Genomic DNA, 15,051 nt, shown 5'->3' with positions numbered 1-15,051 from the left:
ACAAGAAAAAATAAACTAGCAGACTAGGAAATAACAGAAAGCAAAAGTTAAAAAAAAAAAATTTTAAAAGTGGCTCCCTGTACAACAAATGACATATGGCTCGTTATTATCACTTAAATTGGATCAGGATCCAATTGCAGTCATCTCTGAAGAGTTAGTGATACCTGATAGACATAAATCTTAGGTTCTATACATTTGTGAAGCTGTAGTAGTCTATGAACAGTTTACACAACAGGAGGATCTGGCTCTCTCATCACTCTTTTTATTATTTCTTAGGAGGCAGCATCAACTAAAACTTAATAAAACTATCGTCCATTTAATCTCTCCAAGGACTCATACAGAACACTTCTACAAATGTGCAACAGGGGACATTGTCTTAGTTTCGGCTGGGATGGAATTGTTTTCTTCACAGTGTCTGGCATGATGCTGTGTTTTGGTTCTAGGAGGAAAACAATATTGGTAACAGAATGGTGTTCATAGTTGCAGCTAAGCAGTGTTGTACACAGCCAAAGCAATTCACAGCAAAGGCCCCAAAGAGCTGGGAGGGAAAAGAATTCAACAGCTGACTTCAATTGGCCAAAGGGATAGTCCATACCATATGACATTAAGTAGAAGTTTTGAAAGGGATAGGAGTTCATCTCACACTCTTCTGCTGTATAAGGGACTAGATGGACGTCTGCTGGGGTCTGGCACTATCTGATGACAGCAAGCTGCATGGTGCAGTTGACACGCTAGAGAGAAGGGATGCTATCCAGAGCCTAGAGAGGCTTGAGAGATGCCAACATCGTAAGTTCAACAAGACCAAGTGCAAGGTCGCAGACCTGGTTCGAAGCAGTCCCAAGCACAAATAAAGACTGGACAAAGAATGGCTTGAGAACATCCCTGAGGGGAAGGATTTGGGGGTGTCAGTTGATGAAAGACTAAACATCAACCAGCAATGTGCGCTTGCCGCCTAGGAGGCCAATGGCACCCTGGGTTGTGTCAAGAAAAGTATGACCAGCAGGTCAAGGGAAATGATTCTGCCCCTTTCCTCTGACCTTGTGAGATGCTACCTGGAATACTGCGTCCAGTTCTGTGGCCCCCAACATAAGAAGGATATCAGGCTGTTAGTGTGGGTCTGCACACTAAGGGTCACAAAGATGATCAGGGGCCTGAAATTCATGAAGGAAGAGCTAGAAAGAGGGAAGAAATTAACTGTTATACAGGAAATGAAGAGGTCATCTGGAAACATAGAGAGAAGAAATAGAGGCAGCCAGAGAGAGAGGACTTTAGTATTAAGGAGTTGCTATAATTCCAAACAGTAACATAAAACAATTTCTAATTATATACATACTGAGCATTTGTGAGGTCTGTTTCCTGGTGGCTTATTACACTTCTTGCCACAAAGCTATCTCTGGCTTGCCGTTCCAAGTGATATTCATCTCCCCTTAGCTCAGATGTTTCACTTTCAGACACCTGAGTTACTCATCCCAGGTTCCCTTTATAGTCAACGAAGAAAAATAGATGCCTCCAAAGAGCAATTCATTTGACTTATCTTAGATTTCTTTCTTCAGATGAAATGAATCGTGCTCCAGAAAAAAAACGTTTCTATAAAAAGTGCCAATGCCAGCTAGCTTAGTGGTGGATATCAAAACTTTAATAACCTATCACTGGAAGAAAGTTACTTTGACTAGTTTTCTATGTTAGGATGAAACAAGTACCTTCAGTTTAAAAAAAAAAAATAATAATAATTAGAAGTTCACATCCTTTGTCCTACTAAATCCTTAACTCTTAATCTACATGCCACATTAAGAAACCACTAACCAAGTGTGATTTTATTTAGAGTTCTCAGGTGACCTTGCATAGCCAGACCAGGGATGATGACGCTAGTATGCATTATACAAGGACTCAGGGTTTGACCTTCATAAAGAGCACAAAATTCTGAAGCATTCCCTGAGCAGTTGAATCCAGACTGTGGTCCCAGTGCTTTGCTGCAGTGAAGAAAATTCTGTCTCAGAACATTTTCAAGAACAACAGGAACAAACAAGGAACCTACTGTGAACTGGCATCCTCAGCATCCTGTTAGGGTACAGAGCTACTGTACCAAATTTTGCCATAACTATACAAGGTGACAAATTTGCCTCATCTTGTGGTGTTTTATATCGCTCTGGCAAAGCAAACTAGGCACTGCATGCATGTAAACAAGCCTGCTGGCAATAGGATAGAAATTTACTTTGGCATTTGGACCTGATGATTAAAACACACTCAAAAGTGATATTGGAAGGATGCTCTCCACACTATTGTGGAGCATTAATTTAGTTATTTCTCTTTACTTTCATGTCATGACCTGGCAAATGTACTGTAAGGCATTCAACAAGAAAACACTGCATGCTTTCTACAACACAGTGTGGCTGGGGAAAAAAGGTAGATTGTACTCCTTCACTGCAATTATAAGTAGCATTAGACCTGTAAGAAGATGAAAAAGTACTTCCTTACTTGCTTGCACAGTCTCCTAGTGTATGAGAAAACTACTTCACTGCTTCTTCCTTGCCTTGCATTCTTGATAGAGAAATCCCATCTTAATAAAACAAATTAATGAACACTCCTCTTCCAGAAGAAAATAAATATATCTCAAGCACAACCACTTGTGCTAGATACTAGAAAACAGACATATTGTCAGCAAACTGACTTTAAAGTTCCAATGGTATGCACAGAAGACAGAATGCTAGAAGTTTCATATTTTTTTGTCTGCATCCCTTTTAAAATGGGCAAACTCCCTGCCCTAATAAGCACCAGACATTCTCCAGAAGCTGTGTAGTAGTATCATTAGGCTGGAATACAGCAATTATCTAACAAAGTGGCTGCCAACATAGGAGAAAAGAAAACCCTCTTGAAAACCTGTTATTTGCTACAGGAATCAGGAACTTCTATCTTAATGCAAATCCTCTTTCTTTCTTCCTGTGTTTTTTTCTTTTTTTTACTCTATGCACATTTAGATTTCATTACTAACTTCTGCACATATATTTATATCTACTGGAGATGGATTGTAGCTGCAGTTCTGCAGAGCTGACAATGGCAATTACAGCGTTAGCCACAGAGTGCAAGATCTCATTTAGCCCATAATGCACCCCAGAGCCTGGGACTGAAACTCCATGCCTCCAGGTCTGTAATGACTGCTGAGCTCCAATATCTACAGATTACACGAGCCACGTGGGACATGAATGTGAGGGGCCTGGGAAGAGCAGCAGTGGTGCAAAGCATACTCTTGTCAGCAGAGAGCCCAACTCCTGACCATGTTAGTATGCATAAAACCTTGCTAAGACACCCTGCCTTTGGTATCCAAACATCAATCAAACACACAGGAGCAGGCTTCGTTTCCCCAAATTCCAACTGTTTTCTTCTCTATTTTAGTACTTGGTGTACTTTTTGGCCAGTCTTTTTTTTAATTATTATTATTATTATTTTTTATTTTGTAGGCTGGAATATTTGAGATTATAAAAATATATATTTGAGAATAAAAAAAAATAAACACATTCATGGTGTTCAGGGTCAGGTTGTACGGGGTGTTGGACAACCTGACTTAGTATGTGGTAACATACCAAGGCAGAGGGCTGGAACTAGATAATCTTTAAACATTTCATGGTTCTGTTATTTGACTCTTTGGACAGTGTTTAAGAGTAGTCTGCCTTTTTCTTATCAATTTGCTTCCCTGACAATAAGTTTATTTTTAAAAAATGTAAGTCCTCATATAATCTAACTGTGGAGCACTGCAGAGCAGGACTTGTAATTTATAAAAGGCAAAAAAAAATAGAATTGTCATTGGATCAATCTTTTACGATTAATATTAGCACTGTTTGTCTCAAAGACAATGTTCAACCTTCTTCTACCCCAAATTTTATGATAGACAATTTTCTCTCTGCTAAGACTTTGTCTAAATCTTCTAACACTCACTACAGTTGTTCAGCAGTTTCTAATATTTATTTTTTTTTAATTGGAGCCAAGCCTATTGGAAAAGGCAGCCTGTTGCAATACATTGTTTGCTGATAAGCCTTTTCTATAATACAGCAAGAAGTTCTCTGTGTGGAAAAGATCGTCAACAGAGGGAAGTAATTTGATTTACAACTTACATTTAGAAATATCCCAAATCCCTGTGACTTAGTTTTTATTGGAATCTGAATCCACATTCAGTAATTCAAACTAAAATTCATTTCCATGTTGCATATGGCTTCTTGTGCTCAGATAAGAGCTTAAGCTGACAACTTCAAACAGGAATGTTTGTGGAAATTCTTTCATAAACCTTGATTTTACTGAAACTACTTGGCATTAGTCACAGCATGAAAAACAGCCAAGTTGCTTAGCTGCCTTGGCTTTATACATTCTGAAAAAGATTAAGTTCAGTACCAGCCCTCTTTGGCAAAGTGCAAGTATCAGTTATTTTTTTCTTTGAACAGTTATGACTGGTAACCAGTCCCACCACTCAATGATTTTGTAAAGATGTTGTATGAGATAAACGTTGCTTAAACTCGGTTATACAAGAAAGAAAATACAGCTCTGAGCTATGTAATTTCTAGTTGCTGTTTCCATCTGGGTCTGTTTTCACACACGCACTTCTTCATGCTCCACACTATTCCATCTGTGTGCAAGCCAATGTGGCCCCAACAGCAGTGCCTCTTCCTGTCATGTTGAGAACATGCTATCTACCTGTTTTGTCTTTTTTTTTTTCCTTTTCTTTTTCAACACTTGACAAATAAACTGATTTAATTCCCAGAGGAACAAACATTAGAGGCCATAAAACATATTGAGCCAGTATCCCATGTACCTAGTTCCTGCTAGAATTATGCCTTTCGGAGTTGTCTCCAAACATTACTCCCTAAAAACATCAATAAGCCTTCGCATTAAGAGTCTGGATTATTTATGTGATCCTTATGACTACATATATAAAAGCAACTCCTCGTTCCCCAAGTCAGGAGATCAGACTGCTATCCTCAAGATAGCCCTGAGCCTCTGTGGCCTAGTTAGGAGCTCCAGACCTCTACCTGTGGCTAAAACCAGGTCTACAAAGGGCTGGAGCTGCCTGTGGTGACTATTGGTGCCACCAGATTTGGGCTGTGAAATGTTCCTTGGCTTGCTGCTCTGTGCGTTCAGGTCCATGCAAAGGCTCCCAAAAGCATCAGCCCAGAGCTTTGCCCCACTAAGTGCTTCAAGATTGGCCTAGGAGTCTACAGGTTAGTGAGTAGGTAACTATTGATGCAGTGACAAATGCTTCCCAAGATATGCTGCTTTCACAAAATGCTCAGAAAAATAGTATCCCTAAACAAATAAAAATCTTCATCTCCTGATTTTATCACATCTAATTGGAATGATCAGGGCTGTCATTTCATGGAAATCTCACAGCACCTATTCCTCTTCTAAGGTATTTTCCTCCCATTTAAATATCAGGAAAGTTTTCAGTTTTTGTAACAGGGACTGAACAGATGGGTGGGCAGACGGTGGGTATAAAATAGTGCCGCAGGAAACAGCCAAGGAAGCAGCTTGCTCCCATCCATTCCTGCTTGTTTATTAGAGGGAAGATTCTATTTGAGGTGTAGATTATAATGGGGCAGTGCCTCAAAAGCATACGGCCTAATCTCATCATGGTACCGTTGCTCAATAGCACCCACTGACTTCAGTGGGAACGGGGCTGCACTCAACAAACTATGTGATTTAAGTGCTGCCTGATATAAAAAGGGCATTCTGTGCAACACTTCTGCGTTCTGTGCCACCTGGAACACTGTAGGAGACTGAACAGGGAAAAAAAAAGAGGATTTTATGAAATTAATGCCTTTATATGGAGACCATTATAGATAGTTCCAGGATGATAAAAGCTACAGGAAAGAAAGAAAAGGCCAGACCCTCTCAGGGACACAATAAACTGATACCAAGCTTAAGACTTTACATCTTGGCTCACCTTTTCTAGCAATGATACAGATTTTTGCCGTCTGCCAAACAAATTCTCATTTGGTCACGAGCCTTCAGCAAATGCTGTCCTTTAAGACCCCCGTTTCATTTTTCCTTTCAGTTTCTTCGCTACCAGACGTGATCTTGGTGGGACCCAGTTCTCTCCTCGCGTTTGAGTGCTCCTGCCTGCATCTTTGGTGATATAGCATCTGTGCCATGTCAGCTGCGTTGCCCTTTCCCATTTCCTCACCAATTTCTCTTTGCAAAAGCACAATTATTATACCTATGAATAATTGAAATAAATGCTTGTTTAGATTACTAAAACAAGAATATGACTTTAAGTACAACATCTCTGAACTTTATATAGGGAGCTGGCAGAAATCAGGCTTTGTGAAGACAAGTGTAATGAACCAGCACCTTACAACCTCCCTTGCACCAATTAATATATATTGAAAGCCAAAAGTTTTAGTGTCTCCTGATTAGTTCTGGAGTGAGTGTATGTATTTTCTTCAAGCTCGTATTAGTTCAGATGCTCTTATGCAGTTTTAGCCTTTATTCCACAAGACTGTCATTTTACAGCAAGGCTCTTTATCTCTGAAAAGCTACATGTTATAAAGGTTATTAAAATTTTATGAGGAGTGTATCCTCAGAGCTAGTAAGTCTGGGCAGTCCTGTTCCACATCAGTGCTACCATGTTTTTGCATTACGAAGGGGTACAACAGGGAATTTAAATCCTGCCTGCTATTTACTTAAATCACCTTATTTTTCCTGTAGTTATGTTATATTCTTAGCCAATAATACAACAGAATTTGCATTTTTAAGTATGGTACATTATTTCATTAATACCTTTAGAATGTTTTTTTTTTTTTTTTTTTTTTTGTCTTCAGAGATTCATCCTTGTTCCATTAAATGCATACTTAAATTTTTCATTTCACTTGATGATTAATTCTGAATTATAATAGAATAATAAACGGGAAATCATGTAAAAGCATTTATGACAACATAAAATTAGCTGGTGAATTCCATCGAGTTGTCAATATCATCAAAATATTTTTCATGTTTGCCATTACTTCTTACAGTGGTAGACAAGGAACTGAAGAAATACCTGTTATAATACGTGCCCTCCTATTCAAATTATTTGAAAGTAGCTTCAAAATATTATGGGGTATAATGACTTGTCAACGCTAAGCAATTTCAGGCAGAGTCTAGAAATTCCTTAACAATACAAATCAGTGATACTGTCTAACCCCACATATTTTCCTCTAAAAATGGACTCTGGCTACTTCCAGATATTGCATCTGATGAATTATAAAAACAGAACAACCAAAGGAGATTCTTCATAATGCCATGTATGTCCTTGTTTTATATGGAAATGTACAGAGATCTATGATATCATCTTTAAATTTTTCTTTTTGGGTAAGTTGTTTTTTGTTATTGTTTTGTTTTCTTTTATTTGGTGGTTGTCGTTTTCCTTATTGTAAGCCATAAGAAACCTCCTATATATGAAATATATATGATGGCTGTCCTAAAAGTGAAATAAGTTAAAACAAGAAGTAGAGATGACATATGGTTTAAGATAAGGCAAAGTTTCAAAGGAGAAAGGGCTGACAAGCATGAAATAGCAGAGAGAGATCTCTTAACTCATAAAAAAAAAAAAGTAAGATCCGGAAACCAAGACAGGGAGGTAGAGAAGAACAGTTGTACTCTTGTCAACAAAGGTAAAAAAAAATAAAATAATAATAATAATTAAAAAAAAATTAGAAATAATAGCTGCAGTTTTAGAGTACCAGCTGGCCAAACAAAAAGCTACTGTTAAAAAAAAAAAAAGTGGGAAAGACATTTGTGCAAATCTGACCTATGAGAAAACTAACCACACCATAAAAGAGCTCCAGCTATTCAGAAAAGTCAGTCTTGTCCAAAACTGTCCAACCTACTTTGAATTTTACTGTGATTCAGAGATCTTTTTATTTTGAAGTTCCAGATCAAGTTTAATAATAGCTTGGTTGATTTCTGGTTCAAGGATGTAATGTTTCAATCAAGTCTGCAGATCAGAATGTAGTTTGGTATGATGCCTTCTTCCTTAAACAGAATTGAGAGAACATCCTGTAAAGGACAAGGAGACAACAGATGGTGTGCTGTATCCCTGAGGCACAGGCATGAGGTGCCACTCTCTAAGTACAGCTACTGGCAGGTCTGTCTGCAAATGAGATATTGCAGTATCATCACCAGTTTGCAGAAGAGATCCTATTAAAAAAACAACAACAACAACAACAACAAAAAAAACAAGTCAGGCTTTCTTGAGTCCTGGCAACAGGGAAGCAAGCAGAACAGACTGCAAAGCAGGCTAATTGTCTCCTCCTTCTACAGTAGATTACACTTATCCTATACTTTGAGATTAATCAGTAATGAGAATACACTGAAGGCAGTGGCCTAATGATGTGCACTATAAAATTTTTGTAATATATAGACTGTTTCAGAGAAACTCATAAGTGAGCTGAAGGAAGAGCACAGAGAGATGGATCTTCCTGGATTTAATTTGTCTTTTGCGTGCTCTTCAAGAGGGAGACAGTTTTTTGTCTGCTTGTTAGGTAGATGCTGTAACGGCTGTCTCTTCAGCTAGAGCATTTGACTAACATTCCACAAGGTAAAGGGGTTACATGACTTGACTAAAAACTGTGTCCATGTAATGAAAATTTACCTCTCTGGGGACAATCTGGCTAAACAAATCTAAAGGTTTGTTTGATAGAAGATAGAAAAGATGAAGAGAGGAACTGAGTTCCAAAGTTTTGGGGAACAAAATTAATCAAGATATCAAAGCACATGAGGGGGAAGAAAAGTTCTCTAATAGCCTATAGAGCAATATCAGGGACTTGATTAATAAACGAAAGGAGTCAGAATTGTTTATTCCAGATCATACATTTCACCTAGCAGGTATTACTGAGATGTGATGGGAATGTGCAATACCAACATGCTAAAAATAATGGGTAGGTCCAATTTCAAATGAATTAAGTACAGTGAAGGGCAGAAGTGTGACACTGTTAAAAATTATTAATTTCATATCAGGGAAACATGCAGTCTTGGACTCTTATGTATCAACTATTTCAAGACTTAGAGCAGTGCTTGGTGCTTCCTTCTTATAATAAAAGCAGACTAGGGAACAGGATGAACACATTACACATCTACTAACAACTTTGAATCATGAAGGAATAACGCAATGCCATAACGGCTTTCATTCTGCATAACACTGGCAGTACTCAACCATTTATCAGACCTCATCTTTACAGATAATGAAGATTTTGAAACACAGAGACAGGAACTAGCAATACCATGTGTCACACTGGAATCACAGAAACGTCCTAAATGTGATCTAAATGATCACATGGACAAGATCACACAGCACAGACACTATCATGAATTTCACATTGGTTTTCTGCAAACAGAATGAGAAATAAAAGTATTATTGATGACGAACTATGTAAATGAAACTGAAAATCAAAGAGAAGAGAAGAATCTTCTGGAAAAAAAATCATTTGAGAAATCTTTATGAATGCAACTGAAGCTTAAAATCAATGCCAAAAGTGTAAACCTTCCACTGAAGTGAAATCAACATAGACCAAGAAAAATAAGATGAAGTGAAAAATTACACAAATAAAATAAGATTAAATAGTATTTTTCATGTGTTGCTAAATTAGAAATGCATATTACAGATAAGACATTTTTTATATTTTTCCTGATGTGAGTCAGAAGTGGGGAATAGAAGAATACTGATTAGTAAGGCAAAAGGAGAAGCAGCCTATTGCAGGAAAGCCTGAGTTGAGTTCATAAAGCAGAACTTGAACACAGAAAATTATAAGAATTAAATGAGAGAGTTGTCAATAATCACACACACAAGGAAGAGCGGAGAACTATATTTGTCTGCCCTAGGAAAAAAAAAAGAAAAAATAATACAGCTGTTTGTTAATAAAATACTTTCATAATTTTTGAGATTTTTTTTTAATAACATGGATTCTATAGCAATTTACAAATCACAGAATTCTTGTATGCAGGAATCTTTCTGAAAGAGTTGTGCAGAGGCAGATTTCAGAAATTCTTAGCAAACTTAAAACATTTCAGAAATTCTGTTAGCATTAAAAAGAACAAATAGAGCAAACCAAAGTACTCCAGGCCTTGCTGTGGAACCTCAGATAAACATCACACGAGTAATACTAGATGTGTTTGAAAACATAAGAACAAGATTTGCCCAAGTACTCAATATTTTTGACCAATGTCAACGCTATGTATTCAGAAGTGACATTGATGCCATTGTGACTGGAGTAGATAGTGCCAAAGCTCAAATTTAAGAAAGAAGGCTCGTAAATCAGAAGAGGGCCAGAGAAGACATGAAATAGTTTAAAAAAAAGTGGGAAAAATAGTTCTTGTAACAGAAATAGAATAGAAAAAAGATTATGGGAATTTTATCAGTGAGAAAGATGAGAGATGGCATAGTCACAGTTCATAAGTACATGCTTGAAAAAGGGACTTTTGAGAAGGTAAAGCTCTTCTGCAGTGAGCAGAATGCCTAAATAAGTCCAGTAACTGATAACTGTACTTTGAATTCATGAGCTTGTGTCAGGCACAAACTAATTTTAACATTTTCACTTATTCGCGAAACTTATGACAAGCCAGAGCCAGCACACAGTTCTGCATACATGTATGTCTTCATGCCAACAACAAACAAATTAATTGAATACAATCTCAAATAGCCAGCATGGACAGGAGGATTTTGGCTGGTCGTGCTATCCAGGAGGACAAAAGGGAATCCAAAGTTAGTTTCTCTGTCTAATTATGGCAAACTCCTGTAATATTTCATGCACAAAGTCACAGCGAATCTGAGTTTCTGTGATAACAGCTAAATGACATCAGAGAATGTGGACAAAACCACCTGACGTGTCAAGGAGCATGCTTTTCAGCTCCCAAAGTCTACCTAGCTGAGCATCATGCAAGAGGTACCAGAGGAAGATAGGTGTTGAGAAACCTGGCTGCCTTTGTGTCATCAATGTCAGACTATTTTTTTCCTAAGATTTAAATCAATTATGACATAAAGTCAAAAGCATAAGGGGAAATTTAATCATCTTTAGCTATCTATCCTCTGCTGAACTGTATTGGGTGTACAAAGTTTGGAGGAGACATCTTCCCTGAGCCATCTATTGTACACACGGTCCAGGTGCAACGGGCAGAGACACAAGTGTGATCTGCCTTCCTTAAGGAACTGGGCAGCATCCCAGGGCCTGAATAAGAGCTGTACTTTAAGGTTTCATCTGGCCATGCACTTTCTGTTTTCTAAAGCAGTTAGCCCAGTCATTTTCAATAAAAACCAGCAAAAGAACATGAAGACCAGTACTCTGCTAGATGTCCAATGCTGGTGTTCATGCTTTGGAGTCATTTTCCAGCAGATCACTGCATAATTTTACATGGGCTGAATGCAATTGGGAAACTTTTTTGGGGGAGGGTGGGAACCTACATGTGTTACTTCTTTATTCTAACCCTTGGATGCAGGAGGTTGAGTGGACGACTATGTTCTTGAAGGATGTTCTGCCTCTCAACAGCATCATGTTGTTGACTCATTATTTGACTAACTGGTTGTCCTCCTCATTCGTTACTTTAGTAGAGCCATGGGAAATTAAATGTCTTAACTATTTGTTACCTATAGTGTTCATGGCTTACAGTATGCCTATGCAGTTTAATTGATCTTTTACTTCCAAGAATTCCCTGTCTAACCCACCTCCACTCACATGCTGTAGATCATTTTCTTTCTCTCCTGCTACTCTTTTAGAACTGGAATCGTTGTTATGTCAGCCAAATGCAAAGTGTTTATCCATATAATACCCCAAGAGTTATTTTCAATTCCATTCTTCAGATCTCCCAGCAATGCATATGCCTTTTGAATCACCCCTCTGAAGTAAGCAGAGGTTTTTCCACAGATGGTCAAGTGTTTGTAATTAATTGAGAACTTATAAAAATGTATGAATAATTCCACATTTTATTTAAAAGCTAAATTACTTACATTTGCTAATGCATTTTTCACTTGCTATTGTGTGCTTGTTTTTTTTTTTTTTTTTTTTTTTTTTTAAACTCTCCAAAGATCTTATGTCCTCCATAGTCTAGAGAGAACCACCTCCAGACATTACTATCAACATAACACTCTTGCCCACAGTTGTTGACAGCTCAAAGTTCAACCTATTTCCAGGTCATTAATAATCATGATACAGACAGTGATAGCCCTAGATGCAGTGTTATTTGAATATATAAAGCTGTCATGATCTCATCTCCTTCAATCACTAGATCTACCTGTAAACTCTTGACATTGAACATTGCCCTTAGATGTTCACTCATCTATCTCACACACCTTTAAATAATCAAGGAGCATCAATAGCTCCGACCTTGGGGAGCAATCAGTACGTGTCTTGCATTATAACTGAAAAATTGCAAATGAAAAAGCAAACTCCTGACCTGCAGGCAGTGAATTACAACAAAAATCAGATTCTTTTTTTATTCAGAAGATGGGAGGATTATCTGGAAGTTTTTCTTACTGGACTGTAATAAAGAGATATTGAAGAGAAACATAAATGGGAACTGCTACTGTTCCCACTTATTCTCAACAGATGAATTTCAGTTGCATGCAACCACCCGCAGTCTATCATTTTAATAAATGATGGACATTTTAAATAGGGCCAGCCTTGGTTTCTTTTTTGATCATTCCCAGAAATACAGAAAAATGAAGATTGGGCGTAACTTCTGAAGGTTACATTGTCTGACCACTTGCTGAAGGCAGTTCTATCTTCAGTGTTGGAGTAGGTTGTTCATGGCCATACCTTTAAAAAAGTTTTGAACTTCACCAAGGATGAAAATCTTGCAGCATCTCAGTATTCTCTTCTATTGTCTCACCACCCTCATTCTGATCAGTTCTGCATCCTACAGTTTACCATTTTAGGTGGGAAGAGAAAAATCATTTTCCTCCTTGCTCTCTGAAGACAGAAAAGAATGGAAAACACCCTGACAGCTAAGAACAGCTCTGTATCACCAACCTCATATTTCTTAACTAATCTAAACCCTACTAAACTAAATCCTTCCTCTGCTACTAGTAACTTCTGTTTCTCAGCTGCAGTGAGAGAATTAGATTCAGACAGATTCCAGCTGTGCCACCTGGAAAGTACAAAGCAGAGACCACTCACCTCTCTGCAATGATAACCATCTGAAATCAGAAGGGTATGAAGGAAAAGGCAGTACAGAAACACTCCTTCAGCATTTAGATAAGGAACACCTCTCTCAAACACTATTCCTACAGCCGTCTCATGACAGCAGAAATAGATGGAAGAACTGGCAACAGATCAGAGAAGTTATTTCTTTGCAGGAAAGCTTGTTTCCCTGGGTGAAATTCTTTCCAGGAGGAGATGAGCTATTTACTGTTTAGATTCTTTTTTCTTTCAAGTGACGCTTATGATCAGAGCCTTTTTTTCCCTAGCCAAGAAGAATTAGCTGATGGTCTAGACTCATGTGAACAACACACTTATCTTTTATCACAAGCAATTATATCATTGCCACCTATACAACTCTGTATTTAGATGTGATCAATACACCAACAAAAAGTGGCAGGCTGAAGCAGAACACGAATTGCAATCAGCAAAGACAGGAGAGGTTGAGAGCAGGGTGATGGTTTTTCTCTATTTGTCACCTGTTAGCTGGAGGGGGTCCCTTTGTTTTATCTCAGCGTTAAGTCCACAGTCCTAGAAAAACTCCAGGTGATGCAGAACACTACAGCTGGCAGAACAGCAGCCCTCAACAAGTCTATATGTGCAGTGCATCTGTGTTCTGTGAGAGAAATGTGTCTTGCCCACAGCAACGCTCACCTTCTGCTGCCCACGACCCCTCTCTCATTCCTTCATCCTTGCAGCAGAACACGCATTTAAAGACAGAAATGTGAAAACATCTTCAAAAAACACCTCTTCCTCCATCTCTTCTGGTGGAGGAAGAATTATAACACAGATAGGATGTCACAGATGCTCATTATTGCACGCAGGACTTCAGGTGCTCTTGATACCACATCAGAAAATATATGGATTAAAACATAAAATAGGTCTGTCCCTGCACACCTCTCCCATATTATTGTCCCTTATTTCTTTCATCCTTCACTTCCTCAGCACCTGCTATACCAACCTGAAATCCTGCTTACTATCTGACACAGACACTGCCTGCCTGCTCATGACCCTCTGCTCCATCGCTATAGGCAGGTTGATGGCATTGCTTACAATGCTCTTGTTCAACTGCTTTAAGAAGAAACCCCTGCTTTGGGTTACCTGTAACATGATTGAGTTAGATAGGGCTAGCTAACTCAGACTTTTATATTTCTTTAGCTATATCATTTTGACCATTGCTTGCACTGATGAAGCTTATAGGCATGTGTTTCCGAACATAACATTCCACATAGCAGCAGGGAAGACTTTTTCAGGGCAAATGGAGGAGTTGTTTCCCACTCAACTATTGCTTTGCACCCAGAACAAATGGAAGTGACTGCAGCCATCTCAGGAATGATGCTGCTGCCATCTCCTGAGAAAAGCTAGGCTGAGCATGTTTAACAGCACATTATAGTCATCACTGCCAGAGGTTGTGCCTGTGCCCTAATAAAATGGAGTATTTCAGCTTATGGCTGGACCAGTGCGGTCTGTAAATGAGCAATACCTAAGATAGCTGTTATCAAACTAAAAAACACAGGATCCAGAAATATGTCTAGCAATTGTATGGAAATTGCATTTGCAGACATAACATTATGTTATTGCATATGAGGTGATTAATCTTCTCTGTTTCCCAGAGGCAAACAGGAAATTCCTGCTCCACTAAGCCATGGAGGACTCCAAGCTCAGCTAACTGTGAGAGCTGAAATTTGGAATTCAGATATGTAAGTGCTTTTGTGACTTGAACTGAAGTGCTCATCCTTGTCACATTTAATCGTAAGCACAAGGATTTTGAGGAAAATGTCACAAACTACCATAGATGCACTACCCATTGATAGTTTCTGAAAAGTCTGTTGAAGCAGTCTTCAGTCTTTATTGGAAGTAGAGCTCAGACTCCTTAATCACTTAGATATCAACCACACTTTGA

Source organism: Lagopus muta, chromosome 1 (genome assembly GCF_023343835.1).
Source record: "Lagopus muta isolate bLagMut1 chromosome 1, bLagMut1 primary, whole genome shotgun sequence".
In the NCBI taxonomy this organism is placed as follows: domain Eukaryota; kingdom Metazoa; phylum Chordata; class Aves; order Galliformes; family Phasianidae; genus Lagopus; species Lagopus muta.
This window is presented reverse-complemented; position numbering follows the sequence as displayed.